The following is a 13,710-nucleotide window of genomic DNA, read 5'->3' on the forward strand; positions in this document are numbered from 1 at the left end:
GGCAGACAGATAGGCAGACAGGCAGACAGACAGACAGACAGACAGGCAGACAGACAGACAGGCAGACAGACAGGCAGACAGACAGGCAGACAGACAGACAGACAGACAGACAGACAGGCAGACAGGCAGACAGACAGGCAGACAGACAGGCAGACAGACAGACAGACAGGCAGACAGGCAGACAGGCAGACAGGCAGACAGACAGACAGGCAGACAGACAGACAGACAGGCAGACAGATAGGCAGACAGGCAGACAGACAGACAGACAGACAGACAGACAGACAGGCAGACAGGCAGACAGACAGGCAGACAGGCAGACAGGCAGACAGACAGGCAGACAGGCAGACAGACAGACAGACAGACAGAGACAGACAGACAGACAGACAAGTTGTTTCGGGCCGAAGCCCGGCCTAGCCTCACCCCCTCCTCCTCCTGGAACTGAACCCGTGAGGGTGTACCAGGAGCACTACTTTGTCTGTTCGTCCAGATGTCAACCGGTGGTTTGCTGGCATCTGGACGATTGGCCTCAGTTCTTCCATGTGCCAATTTAGAATGGTGTATACCATTCTTTCGCCTCAACCAGAAACAACTTATCCATTCTGTTATAGCCGCCGTGCCCGCAGCCAGAATATAGCTTTGTCAAGTTTGATTATAAAATTTTTCCTTGTCCTTTTGCATCCGTGCATAAAATACACGACGGCTGATGTTAAAACACTGCAGTCATTCCTTGTGGGATCGTTGCTCCGGGACAGACAGACAGACAGACAGACAGACTCTCTGCTGTTGTTGTCCAGCTGAAGCAGTGATCGGACGCCGGACGCCGGCAGAGAACAGCAGATGCAAGCACGTCCGAGGTAATCGGATTAAAAATAGAGTTCCGTGGTCGGGAGGGGGGGGGGGGGCGCGGGGTAAACCGGCTCAACGACTCTCGGAAGTTGCGCTCTGACCGGTCTCCTGGGAGGTAGCTTGCAAGCGAGCGCAGAGCTTGAGGGCATCGATGGAGATGGAAGGGGTTCATGTGGGTGGGAAAAGACCGATGACAGAGGAAAAGGGCTATGAAAAGAGTAGGATTGGATTTGAGAAGAGGAGTAAGGGGAGGGGTTGATGAGAGGGGAGTGGTAAGTAGAGGATGGTGAGGGTATGATGAAGGAGGGACTTATTAGATAGGGGAGTTGTAGGTTGAGAAATACAGAGGGGATGCTGAGGAATGAAGAGGGTTTGATGAGGAATGAAGAGGGTTTGATGAGGAAGAAAGAGGGTTTGATGAGGGAGGAAGAGGGTTTGATGAGGGAGGAAGAGGGTTTGATGAGGAATGAGTGGTTGATGAGTCAGGGGTGTGGTTGGTCGAGGAAGGAAGCGAATGATGAGGATGGAGGATCGGTTTATGAGGAAGGGAGGGATTGTACAGAGAGGAGAGTGGTAGGTTGAGAAAGTGAGGAGTAGTTGATGAGGAAGGAAGAGGGTTTGATGAGGAATGAACAAATCAACAACAACAACAATAACAACAAAAGACGTGATCGAGCAGACAGCAACACGTATAAAAACGCATTACTTCACTCGGACGTCGACGCCAATGAAAACGTGTTGGTTTGTAAATCAACAGCCTTATTAACGAGTCTCCTATGGCGCGCGCCGGACATCTTGTCAGTTAGGTCCAAACGGCTCTCCAAGCACCGTGGAGTCCCCTTTGGACCAAGACGCGACCTTCCCGGCGTTAGCAGACAGCTGCAAGCCAGTCGCGAGTGTACCGCGTGATTTGTGGGGGGGGGGGGGGGGGGAGAACATTATTTGTCCTTGAGGAATTATATCACTCACTGACTCACTGACTCACTCCTCACGAATTCTCCGCGACTACAAGAACTGCAGGCTTTAAGTAGCTTGGCTTCAGGGTCGTAGCCGTGTTTACTGGAAAATAATTCACCCACGTTTTCGGTCGACATTGCAGTCGCCATCATCAGTGAGCAGTTATACCTACTGATGATGGGCGACTGCAATGTCGACCGAAACGTCGGTGAATTATTTGCCAAGGACGCGGCTACAACCCAGAAAGCCAAGCTACTTCAGACAACGGCCGTGAAAAGCCTGCGAACATTATTACAGGCTTGACATTTGGCATGTAGGTATATTACTTTCGTTACGTAGGCATCCTCTAAGAAGGGATTTTACAAAAATCAGATCTCGAGGGGTGTTAAAGAGGGTCCTGGGTTGGAGTCCCGAGTGAGGCAGGAGTGGGTGCGGCGTTGCCAAAGCTCACGGGCATACCCATGATTGGCCAACCGTCTGTCCCATTAGCGAGTTCGCTTTTTTTTTTACAGATTAGTGTGGGGTATTAAGCTATTATTCCAAGCAAATTATTATAACACAATACACAATAGACCATTAATATTAATTAGTTGTATACATTTATAATACATTCATATGATTATTTTCTGTCAATAATAAAAAAAATATACTAAATTAAAACATGTTGTTATATTTTGAAATATTTAATTTATAGTTTTTTTCAACTGCTGGCTAACAAATAATTTTAACAAAGAAATGTTACTGCGTTTTAACACACCCTAGACCCGTGCACGCCCTAGTAACATCTTTATGAGGTTGGTGTGCATGTCACAACTGTAATAAATAAATCAATTATGTTCATATTTTCACCGCTGAAACTAAACCAACGAAACGACTGTCAAAAAACAAGTAAATAAACATTTGCTGTCTTTTCGTACGCGGTTTGTGATTGGCTGTTGTACGCTATAATATTATTTTTTTTCTCGTAACGAAGGGCTTGTTTGAATAACAGCCACTGGAATGTTATGTTACTCCCAACAAAGGTTTCGTTTGATCTGAAAAGTTACAGTAAAAGCAAGTTTGATTGGTCATTAAAAATAGCGCAACAACTTTCACAAATACAAAGTTAGTACTGTTGCTACAAAAAAAGTTTGTCATATAAGCCAAACTATTCTAAGCTCAAAAGACTATTAGTGTCCAACAACAACTCGAAATATCAAAGACAATTTTCCCACAAATAATTACGACTAAATTTTATTTTTATTTAAGTTAAACAATTTTTTGTGTGTTGTTTCTTTGCCATAAAATAGGTGTACAGTGTGTCTGTTGTTCATTGCATGCTATTTCCTTCTACATTATGTACGATAACAGCTCGAATACAAGTCCTTAACCGTACGATCTCGAGCTCAGGGACATATTCTTACGTAATTCTGCACAAGTGTTTCATTGCGACTCTATGTTTCATATCAAATCTTCATAGATTGTGACGTCAGTTCCGGATAACATTATTCCTAAACTTTGTGTCTCATTTCAAGTATGTACTCTGATAAAACATTTTAAATCTATTCATGTTAGGTTCAAAGTCACTTATGTTTTACTACCTTAATTTATATGGAAAATGACATAGTGAATTTTACTTGGAATTCAGAACTATTCGATATATATGTATATATAATGTTTTTTTTTATATTTATTCAACAGAAAGTCAAGTATTTTTACAATATCAGACTATTTTCAAAGGTCTGTGAGTACTCACAATGATTGGAACATTTTGATTCAGAAGATTTTTCTCTGGTTTGCTAAAACTAAACTGCCGGTAGCACTTTTTTCAACTTGTACTGCCAACTTTCTTGAACGTGTTCGTTCATTATTTTCCTGGTAATTTGGAGAGAGATTTTTAAATTGGAAGGCTCTTTTTTTAATTATTACTTGTGTGTGTTTCCTTCAAACCGTAAGTTCTCATGTTTAAACTTTCCAGTAACTTAAATGGTTTTGGTAACGAAAATTATCTATCATTATTGCTTTAACTTCATGCGCCTAAATTGAAGGTGATGATTGGGCGTAATACTGAGTTTATTGTGGATTCCAAAATAACAAAACGTACTGGTAGAATGTAGTAGGCTACCAAGGAAACATTTTTTTTTGCTAAGGTAGAAAATATTTCTGTTCATTAAAGAAAAACAAGAAGGAGTAGATACCTCGTAGGTTTGGATTTTTATTATTAATTATATGGTGCACAGCTTACGCCAATTTACCAGAAACTCAAATCCTTAATGGCAACTCTTTATCAATTATTTATAATTCACAATATCATCCTTTAAAATGCCTACACAGGACTCGAACCCAGAAACTCTCGCACCGTAAGCCGTTGTGCATTCGACTGCACTGCGGAGGTTGGCATGGGTTTGCAAGTATGTGAATGAATCACGGTTTGAAGTCTCGTCCACATTGCTGCCGGTAGAAACAGATGAAGACGAAGCATGTTTTCCGGCGCGAAGGCCGGCTCACCCCCACATATCAGGAGTGGTTCCACAGGGGCCTTCCACACCCGCCCAACCTCCAACCACAGAGCCATCCTGACATGCTGGTCCTTGCTCCGTGGCAGGCCGGCACCTCCGGGTCCTACGGGTCTTCCGGGTCTTCCGGGTCTTCCGGGTCTTCCGGGTCCTCCGGGTCTTCCGGGTCTTCCGGGTCCTCCGGGTCTTCCGGGTTTCCGGGTCTTCCGGGTCCTCCGGGTCTTCCGGGTCTTCCGGGTCCTCCGGATCTTCCGGGTCTTCCGGGTCCTCCGGGTCTCCGGGTCTTCCGGGTCTTCCGGGTCCTCCGGGTCCTCCGGGTCTTCCGGGTCTTCCGGGCCTTCCGGGTCCTCCGGGTCCTCCGGGTCTTCCGGTTCTTCCGGGTCTTCCGGGTCTTCCGGGTCCTCCGGGTCCTCGGGTCTTCCGGGTCCTCCGGGTCTTCCGGGTCTTCCGGGTCCTCCGGGTCTTCCGGGTCTTCCGGGTCCTCCGGGTCCTCCGGGTCTTCCTGGTCCTCCGGGTCTTCCGGGTCCTCCGGGTCCTCCGGGTCCTCCGGGTCTTCCGGGTCCTCCGGGTCTTCCGGGTCCTCCGGGTGTTCCGGGTCTTCCAGCCAGTCCCGGCAGATAGCGATGAGGGCGCCGAGTTCTCAACCAGAAGAAGATGCCCTCCTTCCAATAGCAATCGGGAATTGCGGTTATGGATTAGCTATGGCTAGAGACTAGGAACAATCGCCACCTCACACCCCAGTACACTCAGCTAGACGAAGCAGCGGAGAAATGCACTGGTGAGTTGAGTGGGGGAAAACGAGAGTCCCCTGAGTAAAAAAATACGGCAACACCCACCCCGTTCCCCGTCTGCGAATAATTCTCATTTCAACCCGCCGGAATTCGAACCTCGTTTACCTCGGCAGGAGGTATTTCGGGCAAATAAAATAATAACACAGCGTCTCTCATTGCCGAGCGAGGTGGAATTCTTAGGAAGTTTGAAATGTAATCACGAGCTTTTTTTTTATGAAATGAAAGGTTGCGTGCTATGGAGACGTTCGAAAATAAGAGACGAATTAAAAAAAAAAGTATTTTACACTTGGAAGGAAGTAGAAATATTAAATGGTTGGGAGGGGACATTCTGTAAAGAGATTCGTCTTTTGAATGTTGTCACCAAATGAAAAATTGAAGGAATAAACGACGGGGAAAAAATTTCTTGCAGAAGTTTGATGTTTTGAAAGAAAAGAAGGAGAAAAAAAAAGAACAAAGCGGAATTAAAACGTCTAGGAAATGTCGTGGGAAATTGTCGGAAGAGGAAATGATAAAAGGGACAACACGCAAAAAAATAAAACCCTCAAACACGTAGACATTCATTGCTCCAAACTTACAGATCAGTATGATTTCATCGGAACCAAATGCGCCATGCTTCATGGGAGTTTTGCATTGGTTCAGTGCCGTGAGCGATGAGCGATGAGCACCGAGTACTCTAGCCTCGCGATGCATTAAGGACCAACAGAAAGCACAGAAGAAAGCTTGGTTGCATACAGAACTTACGGATAAAATAGGCTACTTAAAAAATCAAATGAAGATGTTAAATGAACTCATAGCATCTTTACAGAAAGCTGTTGTTAACTATTTGAAAATTAAAGATGATGGAGTTCAGTACCCATTTATATACCACTGACATTAATACAAACTAACACTACGAAATCTTTTTCAAAGTTCCAGTGACACCTCTTACGTCATCTTGAGTATTTTTAGTACGATTATCAAGACATAAACTGTTCTATTTAATAATTATGTAATAAACAAAACTAAAATAGCTATATAAAATAACAAATTTAACAACATAAAAACCAACAAGTATGACGATTGTTTTTATATTCAAACCCAATTGTACATAATTATTATATATTTATTATAATTATAAAGTTTTGTAAATTTTTCAGTAAAATAAAACTAACATATCACAAATAAAAGATTCATACTAATAACTTAACATTTATATTTATAAATATAATTTACCTTTAACTAAAAAAAATTAACGACTTGTAAAATGAAGGAAAGGAATGGGGGAAAAAAAATAGTCTATGTAATTAAAAATGCCAGCCGTAACGCGGGAACAAACTAAGTATACACCCACTTAGGTTGGCAGTACCTCCACACCTGCTCACTACGACAAATGGCGCGCAGAACTTCTGAACACTCGCGATTTAGACAATGTTTAAGAACTGAGTGGCGTCTTTTCACGAAAAGCTGGAGTCAGAACAATAATAGTTCTCCTGTTCTCGCATTACATTTTTTTTTAGTTAATCGCATTACGTTTTTTTTTTAAAGTTAAAATCATTTGTTTTTGTATATGTAGTTATATTTTTATGGTACCGTAACTTGAAAGCACCAGTTGCGTTAAACGTTTACTTTTATTAACCTTTTTTTAAATATTAATATTAACTTTAGATTTGCCAACCCATATTTTTCAAAGTTTTACAATAATTTTCTGGAAAAAAAAAGAAAAGAAGTTTTGATACAAAGTCCACTAAATAGAACTCTGACACTGACAGACAACGCCCGGCCTAAACCGTTGGACCTAGAGATTTGAAACGTGGAGTAAATATTCCTTGAGTACTCCTGGGCTGCACCAAAGAAGAATTTTTGAAATTCCATCCCTCAAGAGATGAAAAGGGGTGGTAATTTTGTATGAAGCGAAATACATATTCAATGATTCACTAATCACGAATTCTCAGGAACTGTAATTCCTACAGATTTGAAATTTGGTACGTGTGTTCTTTTTGCTACGTAGATATGCGCTAAGAAATAATTTTACGAAAATCAGCTCCCAAATTGTGGTTAAGCTCGGGCAACGCCGAGTACTTCAGCTAGTTATATATAAAACAATAGAATAAAATAATTATTTAACATAACAATATTAGTGCTCATAAAGGATACACGAATACACGGTTTCAAAGGAAATGTTCAACAATTATTAGAAGAAAAAAATTATTTACATTTTCTAAACTTTAACAATTTTATGTTACTCACATCAGCTTTTCACGCGGATTTAATGCAAAGCTAATTACATCCTCAAATTTGCAATTCATTTGAAAACATAATTCTCATATGGTTCAAAGGAATGTCAAAAAAAAATTGGTACGATATTTCAACACCTTAAAAATTATGAAAAGTCTCGTCTTTGCCATTTTCGCAGTAAAACCCTTTAAAAGTGAAAGCAGGAGAGAGTATAATTATAAACGGACTACATTAAGAATCATAGAGTAGATTTCTTGCAGAACATTGTGTACCAACGTCTCAATTATGTTTCCCCCAACCCAACTAGAACTAGGTGTAAATGCAGGAGGTGTCCGGGCTAGGGAGGGACCTAGGTGCGTCCTTACGCCTGGTCGCGCTCGGAGTAGCCAAGCAAGGCGTGTGCTCTGTGCGGGGATTGGGCAGCCACGGAAGCTATTGAAGCCATGACTAGAGACCTGAACAATTCGCGGGTTCATTTCGTGTTATGCTAAAATTCAAATAATTATACCTTAGTGCTGCTTCTGCAATTAGTCCAATGTTAATCTTGGAGGACTGAGGGCCAATTAGAGACCCTCACTCATTGAGGTGTCGAATCACAGGCCACCCAGTCGAGACGATTCACAAGTCAGCAGTCAATGAACAGTTGGCATTTGCCCGAGTGTGTATAGGATATCGGAGTCTATCCTGGAGGTCATTGAACCAGCGAATTTTTCCGGTCTCCAGGCCCATGACTAACTTCCCTAACTTAAAACTATGTGTGCTAAGTTGAACCCAGGTAAACCCTGCATGGCCACAGGGAAACTCTGGGCACAGACTTGCGGGATGGAAGGGCGCGCACTTATAGCCTAGAAGCATACAGGTTGCAGGAGATGGTAGTGAAGAGTTGGACAGAGTTGGGGGGTCGGCAACTCGGACGCGTGGTCAGCTGTCACAGTTTGTGTCCACTGCTGGGTTCACGACCCGGGGCGCTCACCCTGGCGGTGAGTGGCTACACTGACCACTCTCTCCGCTGCCAGACAGCACCAGACAAACAACCTTACATACTGGCCACTTGATTGATTAGTTACTACGACATAATTTTTTAACCTAACTAAAAATAAGTGTATTTTGGAGGGGTCCGGGTTAGGGAGGGACCTAGGTGCGTCTCAGGCCGAAGCCTATACGCCTAGTCATGCTGGGATTAGCCATGCAGGGAGAGGGTCGCATGCATCATGTGCTAGGAGGGGATTAGGCCAGCCATGGCAGCGATTGGCGCCATGACTAACTTCTCTCACTCTTAAATCTAGACCATAACTAGAGATAGGTTGGACCCAGGTAAAACCTGCATAGACACAGGGAAATACCCTGGGCACATTCATGCGGGATGCAAATTGGCATGCATTACGTGTAGGAATTTACAGGAGATAGAGGATGGTCTGGATGAAGTGTTGGACAGAGTAGAAAAGAGTCTACCATGCGGGGGTTGGGCACTTGGACTCGTGGTCCGCTTTTCCAGTTGTCCAGTACTGGATTTAGTGACCAGGGACGCAAGCGCCCCTGGTGGTGAGTGGTTGCACTGACCACTCACTCCGCCGCCAGTCAGCACTCGTCGTAGCCCACAGTCAGCCGACGAGAGGCGGAAGTAGCCGAAGGTGCCCGAAGCGGTCCCAGCCCCTTGCGATTGGGGGCAGGGTGGTTGAAGAGGAAGGGGGGTGGTGGAGAGAGGTAGGGGTGGAAACAAGAGAGCCTAAATAATTCCTGGAATCAACACAATGCTTCTGGAATCAATACCGACCCAAACAGCCAGCGAAACCTCACCCCCTAAATTAAAGATTCCTATCGGTTCGGCAGGGTTGTGCGCGGGTAGGGGAGGGGTTTGGCGGGCAGTAATTCATGGGGGCGCGGACTGGGTGCAGCCAGGCGCTATTTCACGGCGGGGGGAACAGCCAGTCCGGGCCAGGACGTCACACCAGACGTTCGATGAGGTCACACTACATTTAAACTTTCACATTCGCCTTTCGCTAAAAGATTTCCAGACGAGCTGCGTGTTAAAACGTTGTATCATTGCTAGTGACCGGAAAAATTCGCGGATTCATTTCACGACACGCTAAAATGCAAATAATTGTATTTTTTATGCGACTTCTGCTATTGGTTCACTGTTAACCTGGAGGACTGCGGGCCAATTACAGACCCTCGGTCAAAGCAGTGTCGAATCACGAGTCTCCCAATCGAGACGCCTCACAAGTCAGCAGCCAATGAACTGGTGACGTTTGCCCGAGTGTGCACAGGATCTTGGAGTCTATCCTGGAGATCAGTGAATACGCGAATTTTTTCCAGTCCCTAATCATTGCGTGTGCTTCGTGGTTGGCTGGGTTTCATTTCTGGCACATGCCTACTGTCGGCACGTCAATCACAGCCACCCAAGTGCGATGGCTTCTCTTGCAGACGGCCGCCAATCACGAGGCATACCTCACTGCAGTCTAGCGAGCGGAAAATAAAATACATGCACTTAAAAATCGCCGGCTTCTCCACACCCGACGATCGGGAAAAAAAATACGATTGTTCACTTCACGCTTTGAATATATATACTGTATAGAAGTCGCCAACCCAGGTTAAAATTTCTAATACGGTTTTGAGGTAGTTGGTTAATTCACCGCCGCAATCGCCACCATCTCTAGGGCATCGACTTGTGGTGGTCCCTAGCGGACAAGTGCCGAACTCTTCAAACACCCCTTCCCCCTCCCGTTGAACGACCTCGAGCTGCAGTGAATGATGGGTGAGGGGTGCGGGGAATGACAGCGGGCGACAGTGCTGCATTCTAACGTGTACACAACAACTAAGACGATACAGGGCGTTACGGCAGCGCACTGCAGCGGTGAAGTTCCCAAGCTGCTCATTTTACGCTCTTGAAAAACGTAGAGTAAATCCTATCCACTCGCGACTTCTATACAGTATATATATTCAAAGCTTCACGGAAGGCTAAAATAATTTTAAAAAAGCCCACACCTTTCGTTTCAGCTATTGGTTCGCAGTTTAGCCCACCCGGAGGACTCCGACACAATTAGAAACCCTTAACCAAGAAAAGCAGTCTATCGAATCACAGGCAACGCAGTTGTAGACCTCCCTCCCTCCACACCCCAACCTAAATCAACATCCAATGAGCATGTGGAGGACTGTGTATTCCATCCTAGAGGTCAATGTACCAGTGAATTGTTCCGTACCACATCCATGGCTATCGAAAACCTCTGGAGTAGAGCGCTGACTTTTTTTTTCTAAGTATTACTATTATTTCTTTTACATTTATAACAAATGTCCACTCAATAAAAAGAACTTTGATAATTATTTATTTAAAGTAGCTTGGCTTCTGGGTTGTAGCCGTGTCCTCGGCAAATAATTCACCGACGTTTCGGTCGACGTTGCAGTCGTCATCATCAGAGGGCAGTAACCTACTGTAGGTAACTGCAGGTAACTGCTCCCCTGATGATGGCGACTGCAATGTCGACCGAAACTCTCGGTGAATTATTCGCCAAGGACGCGGCTACAACCCAGAAGCCAAGCTACATACTTCAGACGATGGCCGTATGAAAGCCTGCCGAACATTATTAATTATTTATTTATTCATGGTAAAACGTTTTGGTTGAAGCATTGCTGAAGTGCGACTTGCTGCAGACTGTGTTGCGCTGCGAGGGGATGGATGCCGGTGAAGCGACTGCAGCGCCGCGTGGTGGCGGTTCATGGAACCAGAGACCCTGAGGCCAGACCGCAGCCCGTTGCGGTCTGCCCGTGGCTGCTCTGCCCCTGACACCCCTCCCCTAGCCCTCGACTGTAGTGCGTGTGTTTCCATTTGATCTGGGCGCGTGTCTCCTGGCCTCCCCCCCCCTCCCCCGGCCGCTCCAACACGTCCGTGGCAAGCATTCAACAATACTCCAAGAGCGGATGAGCAGTTTTGTTTCCGTGTTTCATTTTTGACGTGACAAACGTCTAATAAATCTTTGAACGCAGGCTGCACGCACGAAAAAGTTTCCCGTAACGCACATCATTGCCCCGTTACGCTGTGTCCCGTTACGCTCATTGTACGCTTGCGCCGCATCTATCTCTCTTCCACTAGATTGGAACGACCATCGATTTGACTTTTTACGAGGCACATTAAACTTGAAACACTCCCGTTCGTTTCCTACTTTTCCTATCATCGTCCTATCCTTAACAGAATAACACAGATTCGAAGAAGTTAAATAGCAAACATGTATAAAAGTTATAGTTAAAATAATCTCTTCGTTAAAGTAATGAACATATTTGAATTAATGAGTGCAAATAAAAGTAAATTTATCAATTAAAATGAAGATTTCATTTCACTCCTTCTTTGTATCCATACAAAATAGTGATAATTCAATAAAAATGATTCAATTTTATTCATGAAAGTATGCAATCATTTCATCAATGTTTTGTTATGACGTTGTCACGTTAAACTATCGTCCGTAAACCAAATTTACAGACTACCAATTTTTTTAAAAAGCTGAATTTTTAGAAAAGTGAGTTTGGCTAAAATAGGTGGACATGAAACAAATCCTGTAAGGATTCTTGCAAGTATTCAGGGGCCTTGCATTACACCTTTACCTTCATTCCTCCGCGGTATAAATGTAATGGTTTAACACTTGAATCTTATATTTGCGCTATGCACCAGTCCAATGCCATTCGCTTAGAGGCGACACCGCGCTAGAAACACCAGTGAGCGTCGCACTTATCAACCAGTCTCACTAACACAAAAACATCTCTATACGTCATATTTTTTTTAAATTTCATTTTATTATCATTTACTGTGTCTGATATTTTCCTGACTAGCTATCACTATGCATCTTTTGCATTTATATTTCGTCTCAAAATTTTCTCATAAGATCTACTAAATATTTTATTTAATAGCAGTAAAATGTAACTCAAGGGTTTATAATTATGTTCGATTGTGCCACCTTTTACAGCTCTAAAGTATCATTCAGTAAAAATATCTGGTAGGACAATTTTTGACCCAACAACTAATTCAAGAAATCTGTTGGACTGAGTTTACAGTAAGCTAGCTATATAAATTAACAGTCATTAAAAGAAAATGAACCTTACCTACCAGCTCGGCGTGTGAAAAAGTCTACAATATATTTGATTCCAATGCGTAGACTACATGCAGTGATCCAGATACTACAACATGGTATATCAGGCTAGCGAAATTGTTGCTAAACTATGAGAAATTCTTGATCGCGTATGGTTAATGAGAGATAAATAATACCACCTCCTTCATGTGTTTAACTACAGAAACTAAATCACACGAAGTGTTGACACTTCCTTTATATGTGTGATGTACGCTCGTTTTACTTGGCTCGTTCTAAATATATTTTTTTTAACTACCTTACATCATCACATAATGTACCTACCATATCTGTACATGATACCTCGATATTCTGTGTGCTTAAAAAAAAATTTGTTTTAACTGACAACATTGCCACATGTGTCTCATGCAAAGCTCTAAAATGTTTATCAGGGAGATAAAGATATTTAGATATAGCAATATATAGAGAGATAGAGTGTTATACCTATATACGTAGATAGAGATATAGAGAGGTATGGAGATATTTATAGATGGATAAAGATATAGAGATTTAGAGAGATGTATAGAGAGATGGTTTTTATATGTGTACCTACTTCAAACTAACTACAAAAATAATTGATTCAGGCATTGCAACGCATGTCGGTCATTAGCTAACATTAGTATATTCTTTCAGCCGCTCTAAACCTTTTCAAAAAGGAACACATTTTGCTGTAATAAAAATAGTTGACTCATTGCTTTTATATAAGGCTATTTTCTTTGGTAACAATAATCTATTTAAGCCTAAGGTGAAACTGTTATATATTCACTTGAAGAGTATTTGAACTCGCAGAAATTATTTAACCCGCTAATCTGTAAGCGTTTTCTCTATTGTAAGTAGAATGTTAATAATTTCTAGGGTCTATGTACTTATAAATTTTAAAGTGAATTTTGTTCTTGTAACAGTAAATAAAAAAAATGTTATTATTGAGACATGACATTTGCTGCCAAAAAAAGTTCCACATTCCGAGACCTTTTGTCTCATTTTGAATCCAGCGTAACAATGAATGAATGAATTAATTAAAGTATTAAAACTCGCACAGGTGCTGTGAGCACACGGCATCACACACTTTTTGTAAGTTTGATTGTCAAACAAACCGTTAAATATGTTCTTTGACTGATTATTGCAGTAGGAAAGATTGATTTGAATCATTATTTTGGACGTACGCCATTGCTAGTTTGCACCTACATGTCCTGAAGAACGTACAAGGAAAATCATCTCTTTTTCAGTTTCCAAATTGAATGATGCGTTCCGGGTCCATACCGGGCATTAATAAATTCTTAGGGACCGGAAAAATTC

The sequence above is a fragment of the Bacillus rossius genome, chromosome 12, assembly GCF_032445375.1.
Source record: "Bacillus rossius redtenbacheri isolate Brsri chromosome 12, Brsri_v3, whole genome shotgun sequence".
In the NCBI taxonomy this organism is placed as follows: domain Eukaryota; kingdom Metazoa; phylum Arthropoda; class Insecta; order Phasmatodea; family Bacillidae; genus Bacillus; species Bacillus rossius.